This window comes from Liolophura sinensis, chromosome 8, assembly GCF_032854445.1.
Source record: "Liolophura sinensis isolate JHLJ2023 chromosome 8, CUHK_Ljap_v2, whole genome shotgun sequence".
Classification (NCBI taxonomy): domain Eukaryota; kingdom Metazoa; phylum Mollusca; class Polyplacophora; order Chitonida; family Chitonidae; genus Liolophura; species Liolophura sinensis.
Window position 1 is genome coordinate 18775007 of NC_088302.1, and position 19870 is coordinate 18794876.

Here is a 19870-nt window from a genome sequence, read left to right on the forward strand (position 1 = left end):
TTGGGAGCGTCGAGCGATCTGTAAAGATCTCGAAGTGGAAGCGTCGTGGTTTGTCTAGTCTCGGATCTCGCGTGGTCTAACGTGTGTTTACGGTACAGATAACCACATAGCCCAGGACAACGCACCGTTAACATCACGTGACGGTGGTCTTATTACCCGGAACATTGGTAAAGTCGGCAGAGTCCGGTTTCAGCGATAAGATGAATTGGTACCTGCTACGGTCTTATTCCGGAATGGGTGATTTGCCAGGCAGACAAGATAAATTGAGAAGTTGCATCCTCTTCTATCTTAAGACAGAGCAGTGTCCGACTTTATATCCTCGGTCTAAACTGGTATAATCACAGAGGCCCTAGAAACGTACGCGTCGACCTAGCCGTGAACCTAGCATGGTCTGTAATGAGGTCCAAATCCAGAGTTCAATTCCAGACACTGGTATTTTTGTTTGAAACTGTTTTCTTTGATTTGTTAATTTCAAATTTCCTCTGTCGATTACATCTTTGGAAACGTTAATCAAGAAAGATTAGTTTTGAGCAAGGTGCATATGTGCATGTTAGTCTGAAAAAAGCCTGATGTCATCACGGTCTGTATCTGATCTAAAAAAGAGTAGTTTTCACAACTGTCTATATGATCTGAAATGGTTAGTTGTCTCCACTGTCTGCATATATATGTTCATCAGGAAAGCCTATAGTTTTCACGATTGTGCTTGTTGACATAAATAGTTTTCACCACGGTCTATTTGCATATCTTAATCAGTAAAGGCTATAGTTTTCACCACGGTCTGTTTCGCATTTAATAAGAAAAGGCTGTTTTTTGGAATGGCCTGACACATTGATCAGGAAGGCTATAGTTTTATCACTAGCGCCGAATGTGCATGTTGATCAGGAAAGGCTATAGTTATCACCACCATCTGTATGTGCATGTTGATCAGGAAAGGCCATAGCTATCACCACCGTCTATATGTACATGTTGATCAGGAAAGGCTATAGTTATCACCACCGTATATGTGTACATGTTGATCAGGGAAGGCTATTGTTATCACCACCGTCTATATGTGCATGTTGATCAGGAAAGGCTATAGATATCACCACCTTCTATATGTGCATGTTGATCAGGAAAGGCAATAGTTTTCACCATCGTCTATGTGTACATGTTGATCAGGAAAGGCTATTGTTATCACCACCGTCTATATGTGCATGTTGATCAGGAAAGGCCATAGCTATCACCACCGTCTATATGTACATGTTGATCAGGAAAGGCTATAGTTATCACCACCGTCTATATGTACATGTTGATCAGGGAAGGCTATTGTTATCACCACCGTCTACATGTGCATGTTGATCAGGAAATGCTATAGATATCACCACCTTCTATATGTGCATGTTGATCAGGAAAGGCTATAGTTTTCACCATCGTCTATATGTACATGTTGATCAGGAAATGCTATAGTTTTCATCACGGTTTATCTTCGGATTTTGATAATAAAAGACTGGTCTTCAGAATGGCCTGTTTGGACACATTAGGAAAGGCTATAGTTATCACCACGGCCTGTATGTGCGTGTTGATCAGGAAGGGCTACTGTTTTCGTCACTGCTTATTTGTATTATTGTACACAAAATGAGTAGGTTGATTTATTCATTTGCACTCTTTAGTCTTCTGAGGATTTATTTAGTCTGGCGTAGGCACACCATACACGTAAAGAGCTGACGACCCTGTTACACTGACACTCTTCTGGAATGGCGTGTAGAAACCCCAACAGGCCCATGTGTTATCTTAATTGAACAAGAAAAGGTGTCGTTCACTTATTGTGGACTGCTCTGGGCTGTGACACGTGCCTTGGGTACATTCCATGTTTATTTAAAGGTACATGTCTGTGTACAGTAACAAAAGATACATGATTATAAAGGTATACAGCAATGTTAAAAGCACCGTTCAAATTAAATACAACCGAATTAGTCTGATATCCGAAGTGCACTTTCCTGGCTTTAATGGTGTATTTCTTGAAAAATTTTTACCTACACTGGCTTTTGAAAATGGAGAAGCCTGGCCGATTGCACAGATTATGATTCAAAGGAATTTTTGAAGTGACTTTTTAATCGTTCACTACTGAATAAGTTGGCTGGCTGTTTTACATCTATCTGTATGGTAGGTAACTGTGTTAACTTCATACTTTTACACATTTAAGTTGACAAACTTCCTGTTTATTGTGGATATGTGGCGTATAGGTAAATGTCGACTGTTATCTTTCTCTTTTTTACACACCCTTCGAAATGGGAGTAGTGGAAACTGTAGGCACTTCATTATGGTTAAAAATCCACTTCTTTCAATCGGTGGCGTTCACGAACCTTGAACACGACGATTCCCTGCTGTTTTCAGAGCATTGGTGAAAATAAGTCGTAGACAATTCTCATATACATAATCGCTTAGTTGGCCTTGCATCGTATTCGTAAAATTCGCTTTTCTGTTGAAAACTCACGTGTCCCAAGTGCCCCAATAAATAGACACAAAAATGAATTCTACACAAAACAAGATCTAAATCAAGGAGATAAAATATAACTGGATACATTTACTGACGATAAAAAGAAATGAAAGCTTTCCCTTTTATTGGTGAAAGAAATGATTGGAAGAATCAAAAAAGGTTTATTTTTAGCAAGTATTGATATACAAATGAATAAATAATGGAGCGCTTGAATTGCATTGTTGAGGGGACGGATTGGCGAATGGATATACGGATTATAACAGTGTAAGAAATTGACAACGGATGGATTGGACGGTTATGGAAGGATTAGAAGAATGTTGAAAGATGGTAATGATTAAAGAAAGGAAACAGCAAATGAAAACGTTAACATAGGGGATAAATGAAATTTTTTTACCTTGATGCCAAGGACAAATGATTGAATGGATGATTGAGTGATATGGAGGATAAATGAAAGAATGAATGATTGGACGTGCGGAATTCAAACGATGGAATTAATGAATGGGTAAAGTAGTGGATAAATGAAGGAGTAAATGATTTGGCAACGTGGTGGACAAAAGATGAAACGCACGGCTGAGCAATATGAGCATTGTGCCATTCGGTGGTACTCTTAACTCTTTGGAGCATCTTTTTTTTATTTCTGATGTTTTTTAAGTAATTATCTGGAATTATCTTGTCCACATGTGTGTGTATTTGTTGACACAAGTTTTCAGTGCATGAATAATATGGGTGCACACAAAATTTCTTAAAGGGGTCAGAAAACACTTGCGAACGTTTGAGAAAAAGAACTCGAAAGATTTAAATAATCTCAGAAAGATGGAGGGAGAAGAAATTTTCAGGTAGATGTACGAATAAGTACAAGTTTTCCCCAAGTTAGCTCTATCTGGTCAAAGCCGGAGGATTAACCTCGAGGAAATCGTCTGTTCTGACCAGGATACCGGCTTAAGGAGGATCTCTTCACGATCAGGGGATGCGGCCAGGCTCTTGGCACAGCTCGCTGTAATTGTGTAAAGATATGTTTGGTCATGAACGTACAGGCACTCTGAGAATCGCCTCGCGCCAGACAAAAACTCCATCGCCTATGAAGTACCCTTGACGAAGTCAGTCCAATGTATACAATAGTTTGAGACGAGCTTCTATTGGCCACTGGACCCAACAAAGGTCTTTTGACCCCGAATTTCCACAGCAGTTCCAAGAGGTGTATACGGAGACGATTGATCTTCATCGACTGTATCTGGGCCTTTCTCAGATGAGACTATCAAGGATTCGTCGATTTGCCGTCCGGCGTTTGTCCTTGTGACAAGGAAACCGGTTAAGTTTTTATCGAATTCGCCAGAAGTTTTACAACCAAATAAATGGCGCCTTTCCTGATCACAAGAACCGGTGTTAGAATTGGAGATTCACTGGGTGGAATTGGTAAGGAAAAAAAGGATGGTAAAGAATACATTCATCGGTCGATCCCCAGCAGTCTTGTTTAACTCATGACGTAATTGAGTTCCATCAGGATCGTTTTTATGGCTCTTCTTTCTCATGTGCCCACTATACGAATGAATAAATTGTCTGTTTTGTTTAACGCTTCATCAGTTAACGTATGGACAGAGAGGGGGTTACACAAGAAAATGTCTTACATACATTACCACTAGAGACTAAGACTTGGAGCATGGGAAGGTATAACCGTGCAATAAATCAACCTTTAGTCTCTTCGTCTGTGTAAAATCACACGTAGGTATGTCTAAATAATTTTATAGTCTATCCAGCTCTTTAGGTTTTCTGTTTAATGTTTTAAATACCATTAAAAAGACGTGCTCGGGCATTTAAAAACAGCAAAGGCCTCCAGTTTTCAATAATTTGGAGAATTAAAGTAAAAGCAACCGTCGCACAAGTTAAATATTCTTGAATCTATGGGCCGATAAAGACATGCGTATACCAGTCGTCAACCAGTATGAACGTTCCGAGTCAATAATCGCAAGACCAATTCCCAAAACGACGTTTGACCGCTTCGGTGGCCTAATGGTTAGAGCGTCCGCCTCGAAGTCGGGAGACTTGGAATCAACCCCAGTTTCGTCATACCGAAGACTTTAGTATTGGTGCTTGTTGCTGCCTCATTTGGCACTCAGGAGGGAGGGATTGCCTGGGAGGGATTGGGGTGATACTTCAGTGGCGGCAGCATCTTGGCGGCATGAACTCGTCCTGCCACAAGAAGATCTAGTAAACCCATACACACACCGAATGACTCCTCGTCGTCATATGACTGAAAGTACACATAATTGATAAGTACCACGTTAAACCCAAATCATACATGCAAAACGAAATTTAACATAAACCGCAAGGGATAAATTAAATCAGTATTCAGATAGTGTACCATGCTAATATAGAAGTAGTCAATAATGAACCTCAGTTGCGCTTTACACACCATCCAATCAAATCATTAAGATTTGGATACAGATCATCTCGTTCTCAGACAAAGACTTTCATTGTTCACGAGGCATTCGTGGTAATAAGTGGTATTGGGCGATAGTGCTCTTTTGTGTGGTCTTGTATGATGTTATCTGTAGGCCACTTTGCATGACTTTTCCCAATATAACATATGTCACTGTTGAGAGAATTCTATGGAAAGTCAACAAAGCTCGGTGGTTGACTCCGGGCATTCCTGTTTTTCCTAAACTAGGTCCTATACATCTGACGGTCATCATAAAAGGGGAATATGCTTGAGTATGGCATTGAACAACAACCAAATAAACAAACAAATAGATATATAATTACAGATCTATACGACACGTTCCATTCGTCACCACGGTAATAATGCTGGTGCTCAAATATTACCTACTGTATATATCAAGCAATTGCTGTGAAAAGTCACCAGAAATATATCAGTCTCGAATAATAAAACATTACTGTTTTACACTTTTGGACCAGTACATGGTACTGAATTGCTTAACGTTTCTTTTCTTTTTGGTGGCCTCCGTGGCCGAGGGGATTAGCACGCCAGCGCAGCGCAATGACTCAGGAGTCTCTCACCAGTGCGGTCGGTGTGAATTCAAATTCAGCTCATGCGTGCTTCCTCTCCGGCAATTTATGACACTCCCTTATAATTGAATAAATTGGGATTTTTTTCGACCTCTTTGATAAAAGTTAGTCAAATACGACCTAGGTATAACAAAACAGCGTCAAAATCAAAATTATGACTCCGCCATCAATCCTCAATCCTGCGTGCAAGCGTGCAAAAAGGAAAGCCCTTATCTATCTAGGTGGAAACTGTGTCTATAACGTCAACTGCTGAAGACTCTTCCAAAATTATGTGAAGTACATGGAAACAACTTGATTCGAAGAATCGATTGGCCCGGTGAACTTTAAGGAGATATCACAGCCCTCTCAGAACTCAAAAGTCGACTGGAAAGCATAGTTTGAGAGCAGTTGACCTTCAGCTAAGACTTTTGACTTGATAAATCCCTGAGAAGATACGGGGAATATTTTCGTTCTCTCTTTCCTACCTTGGTCGCCTCTGGTCTCACTGTAGGCATTGTCATGTTTAAGATCGCATTCAATGCTCCAGCACTTGTGCCGGACACTCTCTTCAGTAACCCAGCTACTTGGTTCACTTCCGCTTCCTGAAATCAAACTGGAGTAGCTTTGTTCACACTTTTCATGTATATTGTCTACAGTACCATCCTTGTTGTAGAGTTTATAGTTTCAGCGTAATAATTTTACACACTCTTTTTCATGGTCTATGGCTGTTTCCCAACTGTTAGAAATGTCTCCACATTCAAATAGTTTTTGGTTTTCGTCTCTTTTTTCATTTAGCGCCATCGTTTGGAGACTACAGAGCCAATGACTAATGAAGGGAAATGAATAGATTTCACAAATGTTGTGCAACAGTTAAATATAGAAAATTTAAAAACGAACAAGGCAACTTGTGTACTCTGTTGGGTTCCTTCCAGTGACAATTGCTTTTGCTGTGTTTTTATCGAAATAAACGACCGTTCCTTTTAGACCCGACACGAAAAGGCAAGTTATGTAATGCTGGACGTACTTTACGTACGATGCCTATTTAACGTCAGGAGAAGACATTCTCAACCAAAGACTTGACTTTCTTGTCCTCATTATAAATTAGAAAATACATTCGGATATATTGACTAGCTCTGTACCATTTAAGACATCTTGTGACCTTCCGTGAGGCCTTATGGATCTCCTGGTTAAATTACACAGACTGGTAAAAAATCATTGGTAGCACGAAAGATGCAAAAGATCTTCCATAGGGATTCACTCTTTGTTATTTTTAACGAAGTCTTACGGAAAAGGCAGTAACTGACTTTGAGGGACATTTGGAGATGCTCCTTGAAGATTTAGCGCCATCTAAGGCAGACGACAGACCCAGGGAATTAAGGGAGGTAAGACAGCTGTCGCCAGTACCGTCCAACCGTTAAGAACTACGAACAAGAGAATATGCATGTTGTCTTTGTGCATTATTCTATTCTGGGATTTGGAACTGTCGTTTCCAATAAAAAAAAGCTGTGTTGCGTAATATTATAACCATTTAATGTTGAGAGTTTCACAAATGTGTGACAGGCAGACATTCAGAAGACAAAAGATTGTTGTTAGTCTCCATTTAAAATTGCCACCATCCAAATCGAAGAGAGATGTGATTATTTGTCCCTTGTGAGATATTCACTGGCCTTATCTGTTTGTCTGGGATTATTTCATATCCTTGAAGTGTAAGAGCAAACGTTATACAGCCATTGCAGCACAACTGACTTCTCCTTGGTAGTGTTAACTCTGCCTTTCATGATTTGCGAACTAACTCAAAATAAAGGTATATGTCGTCGTGCAACGCACTGCTTCCAACAGTTTTGAGAAAACAATGAATTTGCTCTAAATTTCTTTAGAAAGAGCCATGAGGTCGTCTATTTTTTCACGTGGCACTTTGTCTCCCGTACTTAGGTCTTAGCCATATTTAAGTTCTTTTTTACGCCGTATTCAAGAGACGGGGGCCAGCATTATGATGGGAGGAAACCGGGCAGACCCCTGGGGAAGCCCACGACAATCCACAGGTTGCTGGCAGATCTTCCCACGCACGACCGGACAGGAAGCCAGCATGAGCTGGGCTTTAACTCACTGTAATCGCAATGACGAGAGGCTCCTGGGTCATTGCGCCACTCAAGCTTGCTAACCACCCCAGAGGCCCCCTTTGGCCGCATTCAACCGTAACAGTCACTCAAATTATCATCAAGCAGTCATGTTTGCTATTATGCATCTTTAGAACATATCAGGATATGATTTATTTATTTACTTATTTGGCTGTCGCCTAAAGCCAAACTTAATATTTTTTGCTTATATGATGGCGCATAATTTTATGGGTGGAGAAATTCAGAATGGCTGCGAAAATGACCGAACTGTGGGAAATTACGGACGAAGCTTCTCACGTGTGACATACAGATATACACTCAATGCTGATGGAAGACAAGTGATCTTCAACAAACATTAGGCAGCGTAAACGGCTACACGATCGTTGTCACAACCGGCTTTGAACCCGCACCTTGTGTGTCCTAGAGACTGAAAGGCTATCGCCTCTAACCACTACACTACGGCTCTCTCGCAGCACATGATATGATTGTGATATAGGCCAAGTTATATATACGATTTGAGATGTCACGTTAATTAGTGCTTGCGATGCCATGTCACATACCATTCCAGACGCCTTGCCATGTGCCATTTCAGATAACATGTCTTATACCATTTCAGATGCCATGCCGTGTACCATTTCAGATGTGATGCCAGATGGCCTATTCCATTTCAGATAGCAGGTCATACACCATTTCAGATAGTTTGTCATACACCATTTCAGATAGCAGGTCATACACCATTTCAGATAGCATGCCATAATACCATTCAAGATGACGTTCCATGAGCCTCTACGCTAGGACTGGCCAAAGAGAAAATTCATACTAACTTATCACAACGTTCTTCATACATTTCGTGTTAATTTCGACAAAGTTTTCAAGAAATGTATCTAGTTCCGGCCATGCATGTTACTGACTGAGCAGATCTGAAGAATCTCGTTTAGGATCTAGCACCATGTATGAGCATCCGGAGAGCCAGCCCATTAAGGGAGATAAGACACATTTCACTAATAATGAGGAACGTATTGCCATAGATTAAAGCATCTAAAAACAGAGGAATATTTATAGCGTCACTTTACATTTTTTTTTGCTGAATGGATTTAGCCCCCATTAACTCGGGCAAATTACCAGTTGTTTTAGACGTGACAGGAACAGTTAAGTTGCGTAATACCGCCGAACGTTGATCGTTTAATGCTGGCATAATTAACAATTTTTGTGTCAGACTGACGTTCAGAAGCAAAAGGGTTGTTCCGATGTCTTAATTGTAATTACCAGCATGGAGGTCCGAGAGAACTGTGTTTATTTGTCCCATGTGAGGCATTGGCTGGCGTTATCTGTCTGATAGGCGTGCTGCCATGGCTGCGAAGTCTAAGTGTCTTGTGTAAGCTGTGTCCAGCAACATCTACTGTAACATACCTGCCTTAATAGCAAATGATTTTACGAAGGGACATGGTCTCCAAGCGGTCCTAATACACCCTCGTACTGTCTAAAAACGAGTCTGTTAAATTAACAGAATAGTGTATTTTCTGAGTGAAGGGAGAATAGACTGTGTTATTGCTGCAACGATTATGTTATTTGTGACACACTTGTTCTACTATTCCAACAGAAAACTTTTGTTAATGTAAAGGAGTACTGTGTTGTCTGGAGCATAATACTATGTTGCAATAACATAACCCGTTGCAGCTGTATTCAAAAAACATGTAATATTATGTCAAATTTAAGAGATTAGTTTTCTGATTGGAATTTATCGGGAAGACATACAGGCATACGATTACATACGTAATCGTACCATCGTACTATTGTACGATACCGCGAAGCGATGTCTATGGAATGGAGCGATGGCACGATAGTACGATGATGGCCTAATCCGACTTCCATACCTGACCTTTTTTCGTTGAACTGCATGGACGAAGAGGAAAGCCTCATGCACCATGCCAACAAGTTTGTGATAATGTTTACTTATTTGGAGAGAGTACAGTATCCGCTGAATGGCTCATTTCGTAATGTATAGGTATCTTGAGTTCCTTTAGTCAGCTAGGGCTTCTGTAACCCAACTGGAGGTTATACGAAAAGCTCAATGATGAAAGTGGTAAGACGCTGGCGTGCCTATATACGGGGATAAACGAAGAGACTAAAAGCCATGCACTCTCATCACAGTGTTACCACTTTTCAGTTCATTTCAAGTAGACAATGGCAATGTTTTCGACCAAAGGGCCACAAATAATCAAATAAGTGCAATACTAACATCCCCGCTACAGGGGTTATGCGCTATTAAATTGAGTGAATTTACAATGAATTGAGATTGTGGGAGGGATTATTACCAAGCCAATAGTGCTTAGCCAGTCTAAGCATCCTTCACATTAAACATCAAGGCGCTTCGATCATTTGCCGCCGGCTAATGACAACATAAACTGGAGAGTTCTCGCACGCAACCTAGACAAAGGTCTGTGAAGACGCATATCCATGTTATAGACTCCGCTATCCCGGGTGCAGGGCAGACTGTGGCATTATCAGGAAAAAATGGTTGTTCTGCTAAAACAAAGGGAATGTAAGAAGGTCTAAGAGGGACAGTAAAGTACAGTTTTATTGATCTATGTAGTACATAGATCAAAAGACGTATGTCCATACTATAGGCACTTCTAACCCGTATACAGGACTACGTTTACGGCAAGGCTTTAAGGACAGATTAAGACGTTTTTGTTTTGAGGAAAAAAATGGTTTTGTACAAACAGGGAATGAAAGTTTAAGGAGGACATTAACGTTTTATTGGCCAGATCAGCTGATTTTGAGATTTGATTTGATAGAGCATTGATCAACCCTACAGACACGGCGAATCCAGGTACAGCGCTACCTTTACAAATGCAGATCAAGACGTTCTAGGAAAATGGGCTCTTCTGCAAAAGGAAAAGGAATGTAAGAACGCCTATAAGGAAGGCATTAAAGTACAGTTTTGTTGGCCCGATCAGATGATTTGCAGATTCGATCTAGTGCATTGATCAAAAGTTTTATATATCCATACCATAGGCTCAACAAACCCAGTTTAATATAATGCAGGGCTACTTTGAGTGAGTGAGTGCTTGGGGTTTAACGTCGTACTTAACAATTTTTCAGTCATATGACGACGAAGGAATCCGTACAGTGTATTTAATGTGCCTCCTTGTTGCAGGACGGATTTCCACCGCCTTACCGAAAGCAAGTAAGATGCCCCGCCCGAGTCATTATACTGATACAGGTCAACCAGTCGTTGCACTATCCCTTTCATGTTGAGAGCCAAGTGAGGAAGTTACAACTTCCTCTTTTAAGGTCTTAGGTGTCACTCGACCCAGAGGAATACTTTGACCACAATGCTGTACAAAGGCAAATCGAGACGTTCTAATGAAAAATGGTTTTTCTGTAATAAAAAATGAAATGTAAGCAAGTACAGCTACGTGTAAGATATTAAAGTAAAATTTTATTGGCCTGATTCGGCTGATTTATATTTATTTATTTATTTACTTATATGAAAGCAGGCAGAACCCAGGGGAAACCCACGACCGAGCTAATTTATAGATTTATGCACCAAAGACGTTCTAGTGTACTAAATAGAGAGTATCTACACATGGTCACAGGTAAGTATCACATACCACTGAAATGAAATTAGTGTCATTTACTTCTTTGTTCTATTCTATTCTTCATTACCTCATTAACATCGGTAATGTTTGAGGTAATTACTGACATTTACGTCTGTATCACAACGTACTTGAATGTTCGATGTAAACAGTGATATTTACGTCTGTATCACAACGTACTTGGATGTTCGATGTAAACAGTGACATTTACGTCTGTATCACAACGTACTTGAATGTTGCATGTAAACAGTGATATTTACGTCTGTATCACAATGTACTTGGCTGTTCGATGTAAACAGTGATATTTACGTCTGTATCACAATGTACTTGGATGTTGCATGTAAACAGTGATATTTACGTCTGTATCACAACGTACTTGAATGTTGCATGTAAACAGTGACATTTACATCTGTATCACAACGTACTTGGATGTTCGACGTAAACAGTGATATTTACGTCTGTATCACAATGTACTTGGCTGTTCGACGTAAACAGTGATATTTACGTCTGTATCACAATGTACTTGGATGTTGGATGTAAACAGTGATATTTACGTCTGTATCACAATGTACTTGGATGTTGCATGTAAACAGTGACATTTACGTCTGTATCACAACGTACTTGGATGTTCGACGTAAACAGTGATATTTAAGTCTGTATCACAACGTACTTGGATGTTCGACGTAAACAGTGATATTTACGTCTGTATCACAACGTACTTGGATGTTGCATGTAAACAGTGATATTTACGTCTGTATCACAATGTACTTGGCTGTTCGACGTAAACAGTGATATTTACGTCTGTATCACAACGTACTTGGATGTTGCATGTAAACAGTGACATTTACGTCTGTATCACAACGTTCTTGGATGTTCGACGTAAACAGTGATATTTACGTCAGTATCACAATGTACTTGGCTGTTGGATGTAAACAGTGACATTCTCTTCTGCATCATAACTCATTTGAGAAAATCAGCCAATTTGAGGAAACCAAAGTATAACGCCTAGACAAAAAAACTACTGCCAGGAAATCAGTGGCTTTACTTCTGTTTCGCAAATTACGTCAATCACGTAAATCAGTGGCGTTCATGTTTTTATCACAAAGTATTTTGAGGTATAATCACTGTCGTTTACCTCTATATCACAACGAGTTTGAATGTAGGTTATCAGTGACGGGTCAGTTTAGAGTAACCTCCCTTGGTTGGCTCTTTTGTCGCCTAATGTAGAAATGTTTTACTTCCTTTGCGCATTTTGTTTTCGCTAATCACAAGCGCAGCTGAAACCTGTTATCAGAGATGTTGTGACGTGTAGTGAGATTAACCACTTATGTAATTTTGTTTTAAGGTGACTGGTGCTGTCGGGTGTCACTATAGACACCACTGATGGGATGCCCCTGTAGCACTCCCTGTTCATAGTTCACTGTTTCTCTCGGTTCGGAACAAATGTACCATGTACTACTTCTGAGGGATATTCATTTCTCTCAACATGTCTAACATACACGTCTGTGGCACACATTATCCCAGAGAAATCAAAGGCGTTTACGTCTGTATCAGAAATTACTCTGGTATAATCTCCATCCTTCTGTCTGTTTTTTTTTTTTTTTTTTTTTTGTGTTTGGTTTTTTTTCTCTCTTTTTTTATGTGTAACAAGGATACGTGAAACTATTGGTGTTTGTTTCTAGATATGAAGTTTAGGATGTGTCATAACATATGAAAGTACAGTAAAAAGTTTCTCAGCTTTCCTGTTGTGCTGTACAAATGTTTTTAAACAACAGTTTTGTTAAGTCCACATCGGTCGTGACGTCAACGTGAGGTAGCTGTCAAAACAACTTTGTGGGGGGTGCGTGTTTGGGGGGTAGGGTGGCAGAGTCCGAACGAAGTAAATTCCCGACGATCGACGGAAAATACATGACATAGAGGGGTTATTAAGAGATTCAAAATATGCCTCAGAAATAAACATTCTTTTGGGGGAAGGGGGGTCATAACTTTTGTCATTTCTCTGAAAACTATAGTTTTCGTTTTAGAGTCCTGTACCATGTATGAGACTGGCTCATGACGTAAGAAATCGCAGGCTCGAATCCAACTGTCGACTTTAAGTGAGGAGGTTTATCAGGTATATGGATCTACATGACGAAGGTGGGTGTTTTACTCTGAACACGCTGGTTAATTACCCTCCACCCATAAAAATTGGAAAGGAACCACTCTGCTACATAGTCTTTAATTTGTCTCCGCGGTCAAAAGGACGTCGATGTCTGCTGGAAACAATCTTAAGCGGCTTTCTTGGCGGCGAAGTTTTGCAAATCACGCAACTTTTGCTGTTGGGATGAACTAGTCGATTGCGCCGGCAGTGAATTATCGGAAATATCGTTGTAACTAAGGCATGCCATTTCCAATTCGAAACAAGTATGTACTCGACGCCTAAATTTTGTGGGTTATTACCGCACGTCTATCCTATGTCTCGTGCGAGATCGGTCTGGCGGGATGTAATATGACAGATGACGATAATTAGACCCTCCGTGATGTGTCGGATGAGGTTTGCTTGCGGCCGTCAGTCTCACTCTCCTCACATACCTCTTATGTAGTTAGATTTCGTGGGCGTAGACTTGATTCTATCTGGGACTAATATAACAGATATATATCTTATATTAGTCCCAGAGTCTATATTCTGCACTGAGCTTACGACGTCCTTTGCAAAGTTCTAAGTCGAATGATTTAGGCAACTCATTATTTAACTTTCATAACTGCATATTCTTCGGTCTATATTTGATCTTGTTTTGTGGTAAACATTGTGTTTTCGTTGTACACGTTAACGTCTATAGCCATCGATAGTTTCTAGCCAACACTCTCTACTCTTACATGATACTCTTTATGTATGTCTTTTCTTGCTTTATACATGTTTCCAAACACCTTCTATAACTACATGACAAACATTTCGACTGCTTCAAGGCGACACCTTCTATTTCTACGTGTTAAAGGCCTACACGTTTTGATTGCTTAAAGACTACAAATTATATTCTTATTTGGTACATGTTTGCTTGATTGCTTTAGTCCAATGCCTTCTATTTTTACCTGGTGCACGTTACTATTCCTCTGACCAAAAATCCTTTATTCCTGCATGATACACGTTTCAAGTTCCTCAAGCCAACACCTATTGTTCCACGATATAAGTTGCGTCAAAGTAAAAAATCTTCTGTTCTTGCATTGTACACGTTACCATTGCTTCAAGCCAACTGGTTAAATTCTGACATGGTACACCTTGCTTCAAGTTAGCGCGCTCTTTTCTTGCATGCTAGACGGTTCCGTTGCTTCAATTCAATTCATCACATCTATTCTTGCATAATGTATACTCTTGTATAATGAACCAAATAGTTCGAACCAAAACCCCTCTATCCTTGCATTGTACGTGTTACGACTGTTTTATAGCAATATCTGGAAGCCGGGTAAGATCATCATCGTATCATCGTACCATTGTTCCATCACCTTGCAGTAGCACGAAGTGATGGCACGATGATGCGAAGCGAATGTTAGCATCGTGCATCGTGTCATCGCTTCGCGCCAATGTGTCATCGTTTTGTGCCATTGCCCTCTTAAGTGAACAGAGCACTGCACCGCGGTCTTTATTTTATGTTTCCGCCACTAAATAAGAGTCTATATACATACCAATATTTATTGTTTTGCGTCGAGCGTTTATCCTTAAGCGTGTACACGAAGTAAGCGATGACACGATCGCTGGAAGCGATGGTACCATGCTAACTTCGTGTCATCGCTTCTGTGCGATGGCTCGATGATGGCCTTATCAGGCTTCCACACCAATACCTTCTTTTCCTTCGTGACACACGATGCGATTGCTTCAAGCCAGCTGCATCTTTTCTTGAATGGTACACGTTTCAATTTCTTCAAACCAACATCTTGTATTCTTGAATTCTACACGTCGTGATGGTTCAAGCCAATGTCTTCTATTCCTACATGGAATAAATAAATAAATAAATAAATAAAGTCAACACCAACACCTAGAATATAAGCGCGCAAGACACGGGGAATTTGAGAATAACTTAACTCCCTCAGTGTTGACTACCATAAATCTCTTAAAAGTCAGCACACATTATCCGTCTGTAACGCCAGACGCCCTCTCTTACTGATATAGTACCGTCCCTTAATCTGATGTATTCCTGCTTCTACCATACATATTGATTGCGAACCGCTCCGCTCCGTGGAATGACTAATATACGTTATCGTGGCCTTAAGCAGTGCCTTCACATCATATGTTACTTACGTAAGCAGCTCGGCACCATAGCCCCGAGGTTTGAAACAAGGCAATAAACGCTATATCAGTTTGCCGGAGACAAGCCTTGATCGGCAATATACGTACACCGACAGTGCCTGACAACGTTGATAAATCCCCAGATGACATAAAGTATACAGAGAAACGCCATTGTTGTATAGTCCGAGGAAGAAACGTTATGCAATATTTGATGGCCAAATTCCCCAGTTGACAGAATTCATGAATCCACTGCAAATTGGAATTTGACTTACACTTGATGCACGGAAGCGGACCAATTTGTGTAGGTAAACCCAATACAGTAATCCTTTGTCACAACACGCATGCGTTCAAACCTTCTTGTTATATGTGTCTGTAACGTGTATTTCGAAATATACACAACCTCTATATTCCGTTTCTCCAGAAAAATGTACACTGCTCCAAGATACTAGTGATAGTCACAGTTTCTCTGCACAAAGTTCATGGGGCCTCCGTGGTCTGGTGGTTAATGTATTAACGATTAGCGCAATGATCTGGCTGCCTCTCACCAATGCGACCGCTGTGAGTTCAGGTCCAGCTCATATGAAGACTTCCACTCGTGTGTAGAAGGTCGTGAATTCTGTACGGTTTCCTCCTACCATAATGCTGGCCACCGTCGTAGAAGTGAAATATTATTGAGTAGGGCGTAATACACCAATCAAATCAATAAATAAATCTCTACAAAGTTAATATTCCGTTCTCTTCATAAGCCCGACTTCATAAGTTTTGTGTCAATGCTTTTTCAGGCACCGGTCACAAACATGTACCTAGTACGGCCTAAAATCCCAAGCATACATACACAAAGGCATGTAGTTTATCTACAGAAATATCGTATCTATATATAAAGAGTTCCTATTCCGTTTTTGTCGTGATAATACACAGTTACTGATCCAAAGTCATGTAGTTTTCTACGTACAATTCTTATCTACACCTACAGTGTTTCTGTTCCATTCTTATTTTAACATTCATAAGTGTCCCAAACCGCTGGTCTAAGTATAAACTGTGTTCCAAGCCCATCCGTGAAAAGTTTCATAACACGATGCATATGCAGATACTGGCTACCGGCAATGTATGCTCTCTCTATATATATGCGATTCTATATCTAATTCTGTTTCTCCCGTGAAATGTGTTCAGCTTCGTCTCTGTATATTCATTTGCAGTTTCTGTTTCAATAATCAGTAGTGAGTAAGAGAAGGTGCAGTTAATATTAAGTGTATGATTTGCTTCACTTTCAGATTCTCCTTGCTTACATTGCTGTGTAAATTTAAGTGTTTCTAGTTTCTGGCTGATGCCATTTATATTGCTCAACTTGCGTTTTTGATTGATGTTTGACGACAATTAGGTGTCCACCTATATTCCGAGAGTGTTGGTATGTTTCACAGCTGTACACTTTGTGTTGGGTTTGTCGATGGTTTTCCTGTATATCTATACTATCCACGCCAAGTCAATATTGACACCTTCACAGATGTAGTTGCTGGAAGGATCTTGCCAATCGGAGTACCAATGTCCGATCGGAGGATGTAATTAGCTGTGCTAATGACCATCCTGACATCTATTGCCTTCTGGTCTAGACGACACCCCAAGGGATCACCGACCCAATCCACAACGTCTTAACTGTAGACATTAGCCCCCGGGACGACTGACCCTCCCCTCTCATCTCACCACAACCTGAGACCCACGCGAAAACTGCAACGCTGGGATCTGTCACCATTCTATATTCAACAGTGACCTTTAACAAAAAGTGCCAAAGAAGTGAAAGAGAACCTGAGGCGTGCCCTCAGATCACATTGCTGTTTACAAAAGCGACGAAATACGGTGTGCCAAGGGGCACTATAGTTTCCTGGGAAAGCGTGACGGCTTTAGAAAACGCTCTAGTTCTGCTCAATTACGTGAAGAACCGGTTTCCGACTGAGTTGAGGAGAATCTCCCCAACGCGCACTGTTTCCCAGGAACACTCATCTCACATGATACAGACTTACCATCGCCTCAATGGCCAGGGCAATTTTCATTTCAGAAGAGATAAACTCCTCTCATTTAGTTTTCAAGATTGACATGCAACTCGTCACCATTAGCAGGGATATGGATCACCACGACAAGTTAAGCATTTCCGAGTCGCTTTGTCTTAGGCCAAAATGGTGTAATAGCTTTGTGTGCAGAAATGTAATATAGATCCATTCCCAGAACCCCAATACCGTCAGGCTGTAACCCAGTAAGCACTCTTCTCTAGGTTGATGATAAACTATTTTTAAAACTTGACAACATGATATGAGAGAAACGATAGCGTGTACAGTGCCCGTCAGTGGCGTCTGTATACATTGACACATTACGTCTGACTCACGGTTGAAGTACAGTATACTTGATACTGACGTTTATTCTACAGACACGGCCATCATTGTTTGAATGACCACACAGGACTACCCGATAGCCCGAGCAGGCTTTATGACTTCATCGCGTCCTGGACGTCCTAAATTGTGATCTATACCGTTGTCAGTCCACCATAAAACTACACCAACGATTCCAATATATCGACAGAAGGTAATGCGTAATATTACCAAACCAAGCACTTATGGTATCTGGCTTGACGTCAGTGACTAGCGTTTCTGGACATTCCGTAATAACGTACTGTTTTCAAACTGCCATACACATCCGACAAGTTCAAGCTTGACTAAGCAGTAATACGTCTTCTCCCAGGCTAGGAAATTAAAATATTCCTTGTCTTTATGGCATGTTCTCTAACATTTATGGAAAATTTGAAGAAAAAAAATACCACTGCCTGCCTAGAGCGGATGTCATGTCATCTATATTTCCATGTGCAATGAAATGTTCAATTAGTGTAATCCTCGGTTCGATTCCGGTTTTTCAGTCATTTTTTTTGTTCACTCTCAAACATGACAGGTCTTTATTTTACACAGATTTGTCCGCAGAAGAAAAGGAACACATGCCTTAAACTGAAATCCCTCAATTCCCATAGACGCAGATGTTTAGGATATGTTCTCACTATGCCTTCTGTTGATTTCCCTATCCTGCTACAAAACATGGAATAAATTATCAACACAAATCAGAAGTCGGACATCTACTGTCTGTTTAAATCAAAATTAAAATCTGAACTGCTGCAACAGATGCTTATTACGTAGTGTTCGCTCAGTAGCATATATGAGTCATGCACATGTGTTTCGCTTTGTTTCATATTTCTTTAAAGATAAAAAGAAATCAGTCATCTGCCATCTGTACTATATGACTTACAATTACCGTCATTATTATTAATTTATGACAACGTTGGGACAGAGCAAGCTCTGTGGAGCTTTGTTCCCGCTATTATTGTCTTATATCGGTATATTGGTGAATAAAAAATCAGTCAATCAATATTTCAAAATGATGTTGGTTTTCGACTTCTGTCTGACGCTTGTGTTTTGTTTTGTTTTTTTTGGGTTTTTGCTGGTTTTAAGAAATTCTGTCCATTTTCCTTTGATTCTGCTTGTTTTTGGTTGGATTTACTGTCTCATGGTTTAAACATGTTCTCTGCAAGATATCCCCACAATATATTGCTGAAAAATTGCGTTAAACAATAGGGCCTAATCATTCATTTATTCATTCAAAATGATGTTGGGTTTGAAGAACTGTATGTAACTACTTTATAATTCTAATTTGTCAGCTTTGTCCTGTTGCGTTACACTTAAGACAGTTTTGCAAGGAAAGTAAATATAAAACTGAGTAGCTGTGTACATCGTTACGGAAGATCAAATCCCATTGTCGAGAGGTGTATTATTAGTTACAACTCAGTTGCAACTCAGATATAGGATACAGGAATATATGGTGTCAAGCGAGCCCAGGGTTACTGACGCCATATCTTTCCATATCCAGTCACTGAGTAAGTATGTAAGGAATTTATCCTGCAAAGAACGATCAAATCACCGTAGAAAACCGAATCGCTTCAGCCATTTGGCCCTTTTTCGGGATTCACTGGCTTCCACTGGGAGTCTTGGTAGCAATATTGCAATTGACGGTGCTCTTTCGTGTCTCTCGCGTATGGCTTTCTGATGCATGACGTTAAAGAACAAAGAAAAAGTATCACGGAATGTGACGAGTAGTTTTCGGCGATCCAGTAGCATCGTTCAAATGTTGGCACTGACATCAGCCTGCCAGAAGCAAATATTATTATGGTTAGAAATAGTATTCTGAGGTAACACACGAAACTATAACAATCAAGCAAGCAGTCGTGCGGGATGATCGTGTTTCATTGATTTATTGGATTCATTAAATTTTAACTTTTGTAGAATGAGTGGGAGAAGCAAACGTCAACGCCTCCGACATTTCGATTATTGTCTCGACAGCAGATTGAGATATAGGTTTGCAGGAGAACTTGTCAACAGTGTAA